This window comes from Ostrea edulis, chromosome 5 (genome assembly GCF_947568905.1).
Source record: "Ostrea edulis chromosome 5, xbOstEdul1.1, whole genome shotgun sequence".
Classification (NCBI taxonomy): domain Eukaryota; kingdom Metazoa; phylum Mollusca; class Bivalvia; order Ostreida; family Ostreidae; genus Ostrea; species Ostrea edulis.
The window spans coordinates 35,753,465-35,761,908 of NC_079168.1; positions in this window are offsets into that span (position 1 = coordinate 35,753,465).

Sequence of the window (8,444 nt, forward strand, 5' to 3'; positions counted from 1 at the left end):
AGCCACAATAGTTACCACATAACATACCCTGCATCATATATATGTATATATCTTGCTGCATGTCAAGATGCACTGGCTATTGTTTAGCAAGTATTTTTAGGTAATCCAAAACCCCATTTCATAATTGTTGACGAGGCCATGACCCCTAAACTATATATTCCTGCTGCACATATCAAGATGCATTGAGTATCCTGATAGGTCATCCCAACTCCCATCAATGTTTGATTGTTCAACTATCTTTAAAATGGTTAAGATTCCAATCCTTAAATCGAGACTTTAAACAATATACAACCAAACAAACCTTAAAAGCAAATGTATTCCTGTTGCACATTGTACAATGCAATGAGCACCAAGTTGTAGTTCGTCGATTTCCCACCCCATTTGAAAAAGAAAATTCCGAAACCCTATTGGATATCAAAAGGACACCACCAATCATATCTCAAAAGAAGATTCGGCTACTGAATAAAATGTAAGAGGATTTCTGAGAACCAGAATTTTCGACTCAAAAAACGTCGTTTTTCAACTCCCAATTAACCCCCAGGATGACAATGAAATTTCCGAAAACTCATTGCACATCTACAGGACACCACCAATGATATTTGGCTACTGTGTAAAATGTAAGAAGAGTTCTGGGAACTAGGCTATTGTTGAAAACATTGCTCTCGACCTCCTCCTCCCCCTGTGAAAATGAAAATTCCGGAACTTTGTTGCACATCTACCTGATTTGGGAACCATAAAAAAGTCGTTTTTTATCCCCATTTCGAGCCGGGGTAAAATTGAAAATTCCAAAATCTTAAAGGGACTGGTTCACGATTTTTGAACAAAATATTTTTTATTTTTTATGTGAAACATTAAGAATATAACTCATTTAATGTTGACAGCCAACATTTTGACCTTCTGAATGCAAAAGTAAAAGCAATATTTTAGCCTTAAATCTGTGTTATGTAAACATAGACTCGAGTCTTTTCATGTATACAAACACACCAGTGAAATGTAAATTTTGTAACATAAAGCATCTAAATTTTGCATAGTCACAAATTTTAACTTTTAGATGACACATGCTTGAAATGTGAAAGATATAATAAACTTAGATCGATAACCCTTTCTTTTGAAAATTTCGTAAACAAAAACATTCCACAATCTTTGTTTACAAAACAAAAAATGAACTCTCTAAAATGAGCTTCTGTGATAATGTATAACCTTACTTTTTGTTTGAAATCTTTTAAACACATTAGACAAGTAGATTCTGATCATCAAAAGTGAAAAACAAAATTTTGGGGAAAATCGTGAATCCGTCCCTTTAATGTACATCTACAGAACACCACTATCAAATTTCGAAAGATTACTTGGTTACTGCTTAAAATAAACGAGGAGTCTGAAGAAACTATTACAGACGAATGGATCAGGGTAACAACAATATACCCAAAACCTTGTTGCACATCTACAGGACACTACCAATTACCTTCCAAAAGATTATTTGGCTACTGCGTAAAATGTAATAGGAATTCTGGGAAGCAGGGTTTCTTAGTTGAAAAACATCGATTTACCCCTTCCCCTCCATTTGGCCCATAGTATAAAAATAAAAATTCCGAAAACTAATTGCACATTCTGCAACTTCCCATATTTATGTAGCAATATTCCATTATCACCTGCATATGGTGTTTATATCTCTCAACTGATCCGATACACAAGAGCGTGTTCTGCGTATGGTCAGTTTTTAAATCGAGGCAAGCTAATGTCAAACAAGTTGATGGTACAGGAGTTTCAACAATCTCGTTTAAAGTGAGCATTTCGAAAATTCTATGGTCGTTATAATGATCCACACACACACACACACACACACACACACACACACACACACACATATACATATATATATATATATATATATATATAGTTCGTCAATACAACCTATCATTGGATACAATCTGTCTCACATGTTTCATACCGATTATTAGGTCGTTCTTGGCACAATAACTTTGACTACAGATAACTCCGTTTACCCTGATCAGGATATAGGGATCACGGCGGGTGTGACCGGTCGACAGGGGATGCTTACTCCTCCTAGGCACCTGATCCCACCTCTGGTGTGTCCAGGGGTCCGTGTTTGCCCAACTATCTATTTTGTATTGCTTATATGAGATTGAGCATTGTTTGTTATCTTCACCTTTCATGCAAGTGATAATGGAATACTACTACATAAATATGGGAAGTTGACAATGGAGAAGCTGAAGTCATCCCATTTGTCATACAGTTGAATTGTTAGTTTGCAGTTAACATCTATTTTCTAATATCTAAGCACGAAACAGATGTGGAAGACTCTGCTGTGTCTTTTTATTTCGAATTCACTGGGATATATGAAATGAACATATGGATGAAAATTATTATTGTTATTAGATAAAACATCGCTGATGTATCTGAATGTCGCGTTAAAGGCCACGGCAAGATATTTTTCTTCGGATGTAAAAGTTTTGAAATATATTCTATCCCATCAGAATTATAAAAAACCAAATACTTCAGTTAGTAAAAGATCACAATTCATGCCCATGGGAAGGTGTTGATATTTTTGTAGTATTCCGGATTACGCTCATGAATCTCTTCCGAATCCGCTGTATACCAGTATCTGCGAACGGCTTTGTCTTGGGACTTTCCTAGGCGTTGTCTGCCTGTCGGAATTGATTTCAGTAGCGTGCGATTTAGAGGGAGTTCCAGATGGCCTTCCACAGAAATGGGAATGAATACTACAAGCTGCCATTATACAGACATTAAACCACCATAAAGCCGTTTTAATTCCCTGCGAGTAAGTACAGACTTTGATTCCCATTATTATACAGAAATATTTCATTACAGGGTTTGCACTTGAAATCTTTCTTGTGGTATGTTAAAATTAGATACATCAAGATATAGGGCTCACGGTGGGTGTGATCGGTCGACAGGGGATCCTCACTCCTCATGGGCACTTGATCCTACCTCTGGTATGTCCAGGGGTCCGTGTTTGCCCAACTCTTAATTTTGTATTCCTTAAAGCAGTTATGAGATTGATCACTGTTAGTTACTTTCACCTATATCTATACATGAAAGGTGAAGATAACGAACAGTGATCAGTCTCATAACTCCTATAAGCAATAGAAAATAGATAGTTGGGCAAACATGGACCCCTGGACACACCAGAGGCGGGATCAGGTGCCTAGGAGGAGTAAGCATCCCCCGGTCACACCCGCCGTGAGCCCTATATCCTGATCAGATAAACGGAGTTATCCGTAGTCAAAACCAGTGTGCCAAGAACAGCCTAACAATCGGTATGAAATTTCAGTTCTTTCGAACAACTTGCAAAATTAATGATTCTATATCATTTTCATTAAACATCATCTGTTTTACGCTAAATATCATCAAAATTATTCTAAAGTGCTAAAATTATACAAGAACGCCTTAAAAACATTAGACGAATTTAAGATAGACAAACGTACATTAAAATGATATTAAACATGGATTAAGAAATATAAATATACCGAAATTCAAATTAGAAATCCACTGTAGTATTGATACGAAGGGAAATTGCATTATTGTTAAAAAGCAAACTTAAAAAGAAGAGTCTTAAGACACCTTTTTACCACTTAGGTTGTGATGTTCCATAGTGTTTGCACGCTAACATCGAAATGCCTATTCCCGTATGACTTGGTTCGAGTGCAGGGTTGGACTGAAAGTCTATACATTTACTTGTAAATACCACAGAATTTCTTCATCCCTAGCTGTTTGTATTGAAACTATAGCCCAGACAAAAAGCTGTTAAGAACAAAAACGCCCATACTTGCTTATTTTTTCAGATTGAAAACAGGCTTCGTAATTCGAACTGTATCCCCGCTGTTGAAAGCTATCAGAATAGTTTTACACTGAAAACAACGCAGCACTCCTTGGCGCTTCTACTCTGATGTAAATGATACGCAATATCACTAGAGTTTGAAAATATATTTTAACACCAGGTAAAGAGATAAACTTTCAAGACCGGATTATTGTTATAATTCAGATAACACCGTATGTACACGCGTTCTCTTCGGTTTTATAACATGTGGGTCATGAAGCCACTTTACTCTCTTTTGCTTACAGTTGTAATATACTATGCTAAATTAGCTAAAATTACGTTATGGGGTGCTTAAACTAACGGATACTATATTTTGGGCTAAAGGTGTAGTAAAGTCTCACTTACTCCCTAGCTTGAAATACATAAAAGTAATCTTTCACCCACTAGTTAGAACAAAAGTACAAGAAAAGACTTTCAAAACTATTAGCATAAGTCTTACCTGGTAAAACATGACAGAGTATTGAAAATTTACTTGATATTTAGAACTAATTATCGCCTGGAAGGCATTCTTGTTTTTAATAAAAAAAAAAATGAAGAGCCATGTTCTCTTTCTCAATTTTCATTACGAACCTTAGTATATAATTACTTTCCTTGAAAAAAGTATGAATTTCTTAAGCACTAGAAGTACGATAGAAATGGAAACAAAAGTATACACATTTTAAAATAGTAGATGAAAATAACCACATTAATTTTGTTTTTCACGCTCTTTATGAAGTACTCGTCGACGTTACCGTATTAAAAAAAATGAATTAAATTTTTTAATACTTGCATTCTATTTTCATTTGTATATTCATGTTAATAGTGCGATATATAGATAGCATCAACTACATGTACCTTAAGCTTTTTTTCCTCAGGTGTCTTTGTATTATAATCAAATATAATAAAAAGAAATTACAAAAAATAAACTTTCTGGAATTTAGACCGTACCAAGAATATTACATAATGCATAGGGGAAATGACATAATTCAGGTGTTGAAGTTATGCATGATATCAGTAAACAAGGATAATGACTAGTGTACTTATGAAGTAAACCAATGTAATACTGAAAAAAACATCATATAGTATTTCTTGCATTAGTCCCAAAATGATTTCACAACTTTTTAAAAAAACATTTCTTTGATCTATAATGGCAGTACATTCCAGCTTTAATAGGATTGTAGAAAAAACCAGATGAGTCGTTACAATGTACCTTGTATCTTAGGTGTATGAACATTTCTATTTGTAGCACTGATAATGTTATCATTTGGCACAAAATGATCACCAAGGTAAGCTGATGTTTACATGATAAATATTAAAAACATGGTTTAATTTTCATTGTGAAACTGTCATTAATTTCAAACATATTCAGATTTTTTTGTTTATAAGAATTATGACATTGATCACCATTTGTTATCTTCATCTTTTTATTTAACCATTGAGTATGTATGTGGACACTCTCTCCCCGAGGATACTTGTCGCTTGATATATGTTCTTCCGTGAAAATAAACAATAACGATACAATACTGGCCGACATGTCGTCCATTATAAAAAAAGATGTCATTCTGTGGAATTGTTAGAGTTCCTCGGACTATCCTTGGAGATGTAAAAATTGTGATGTGTACAGTCGTCAAATGCCCAGCTTTGGTACTGAAATGAAAAGTCATATACCCAAATTAAAGATTGTCATTTTTCCACGAGAGCCACATTGACTAGGAATCCATTTACATGTATAACAATGTATATACTAATCTCGCTAGACGTAAGTTCTGTCCCAAAACGTTTGAAAATTTGACATGTTCATCATTTAACGTTGTCTACGCAATTTAGTGTAACCTTTGTGGACTGGTTTATGTCGGGAAACTAAGGAATCACTGCATGGTAGAATATCTGGACACAGGTTTCAAATCAATAACGGTGGTATTCAATTTTCTATAAATATTTCAATTCCCCCGATTATTCCATTTTGTCCATGCGGGTCAGAATTCTAGCAGAACAAAATTACCACCATACAAATGTACCAACAACCCAACCATTTTCGCAGACAGCGAGAAGATCACTGGATCAAGACTCATTGAATTTCCATGTGGGTGCAACGATGACGTATACAAATGTAGGGACTAGTCCACTAGGTAATAATGTGAATGTGATGGGGCTTTTTCCAAATATATAAAGACATGAACGCGGTCTTGAACATCGTTTATGTAAGCGACCAAATATAACGAAGTTACTATTGATTCACTTTTACCTTACGTCAATAGACATTAGGTCCACGTCATATTCAGTCAAAACTTTACTTTGTTTCATTGAAAGTGTTCTGGATTGAGAATTTTGATGAGTATGTCAGAGTTATTGTTCTTTGTTTAGTACATCATCCATGTGTGAGTTATCTCTCTTGTCTGTTGCCGCCAAATCTCGTGTGAAAGAGTGCTCCTTTGTTTTGTTATTCTTGTTGGAATTTTCCTTCTGTAGGCCACCCACGGTGTAAGTTGAATGTATATTTAAAGTACCTATACCTTTCTTCAGTTACACATATTAGAATTTTGTCATTCTGATGCATATATCTTATGTGTTTGTATCACATTGTAAATGTATGGAAACCCATAGTGACATTGTCCTGTTGCTTTATATTTGAGCAGATATAACTCATCTAATTTACATAGTTAATGACATTATAGTTCTAGCTAATGACAGTATTGTTTGACAAGGTTTATTTTATTGTTTGGTAAATTCCATACACTTATTCGGTGAATTCATGTTCAAATGTTAAATCTATGGAAAGCAGTTCTTGTAATAATTTTCTATAATGTACCTTATTTTTTCTTGTAGCTATTTACCACACTCAGACATTCACATTTGTCTCTCAGCCATTTGGAGAGTTACAATAAACGAATTAAGGAGGTTATACTATCCGTTTTGTCCTTTGTTCCATTGGAAGGCGGAATAGTAAAAAGACCGTGTCCGAAGCTGAACTTCGAAAGTTAAATGTTTTGGACCCCAATACCATGAAGGAAGAGGAAACAAGTGAGATGGAACTTGCAGAGGAGAAACGTGTTAGGAAGCTAACAAAGACAGCTGAAGAGGTGTATCATGACTCTGATTCGAAGTACAAACAGCTACTTGCGAAAATAACAGAACGTTTGAACAAATTGCGACAAGAAGCATCTGTGTTGCCAGATGATCCAGAAATTCTTGAAACACTGCGAAGTGACATTGAAAAAGCTTGTGCAAACTATCATGATATTGCAGAAGACTACACTAACTACCTTAAAAGAAAAAACACTCAGGATAGCATACGTGAGTTGTCCACACATGAATCAGAAAAGGAGAACACTCTTGACCATGCCACAGCTGTAATGAAGGAAATTACTGAGAAATTCGTGAGGCCAAAGGTAATACCAGAAAAAAGGACGCCAAGTCAAGCTAGTGCACGTACCTCATCGACTTTCAGCTCAAATGATAGTTCCATATTGCTACGCAAGAGGGCAAAAGCAGAAGCCGCAAAGGCACGTCTTGCCTTTATCAGCGAAAAAGCTGAACTCCAACGCGAAATGGCCTTACTAGAAGCAAAATGTGAAGTCGCAGTAGCCGAGGCTGAACTAAAAGGGGTTCATGATGAAATAGAAAATTTTGACAATGAGAACACTGAGGATGATGGAACACAATCAGGCCCAGATGTAACAGCAAATGACCGTGCACAACAATATATACATCAGACCAAAAATTTTCAAACATTCAGACCGAGCAAACCACTTCTCGACTCGAAACAACCGTATATTGAAACTGTGAATAGTCCTGTGTTTGAGTTGGATTCACAACCATTTGGATTCCCTTTAGGCTCTAGGCAACCAGCATTGGATAGTGAACATGGCAATCAACTGAAAGATATTTAAAAATATCTCATGAAGAAAGAATTAGTGATTTCGAGGATTTCAAAATTTGATGACAAGCCTGAAACATATCTCTCGTGGAAATCTACTTTCCGTCTGTGATGAACGAAATAGGCACCAATGCCTCAGAGGAACTTGATTTGCTCATAAAATGGTTAGGTCCTGAATCAGTTAAGCATGCTCAGAGCTTAAAGATTTCAAATCCGAGTAGTCCGACGAGAGCACTTATTAAGATTTGGACTCGCTTAGAGGAGTGTTATGGAAGTGCTGAGATGATTGAGTCGTCACTCAAACAGAAACTTGCGACTTTCCCAAAGATAACATTTCGAGATAAGAAAAGACTCTACGTTCTCTCTGATATCTTATCAGAGATACAGTCGATCAAGGAAAATCCTCAATATGAAAGACTGCTAAGCTATTTCGATACTTCCGCAGGAGTCAACCCTGTGATGAACAAACTACCGGCAGATATGCAGAATAAATGGCGTGACCGAGCAACTCGATACAAGAGGATGCATTCTGTGCCATTTCCCCCTTTTCACTTTTTCGTCGATTTCGTGCACGAGATCGCTACTACACTTAATGATCCAGGATTCGTGTTCGAAAGCGACATACATCGTAGTGAGAAGAACACACAAAATAAAAAAACGGTTGAAAGCATAGCAGCAAGGAAGACCCATTTATCGGATAATGATGACAAATCGTCACCAAACAGGTGT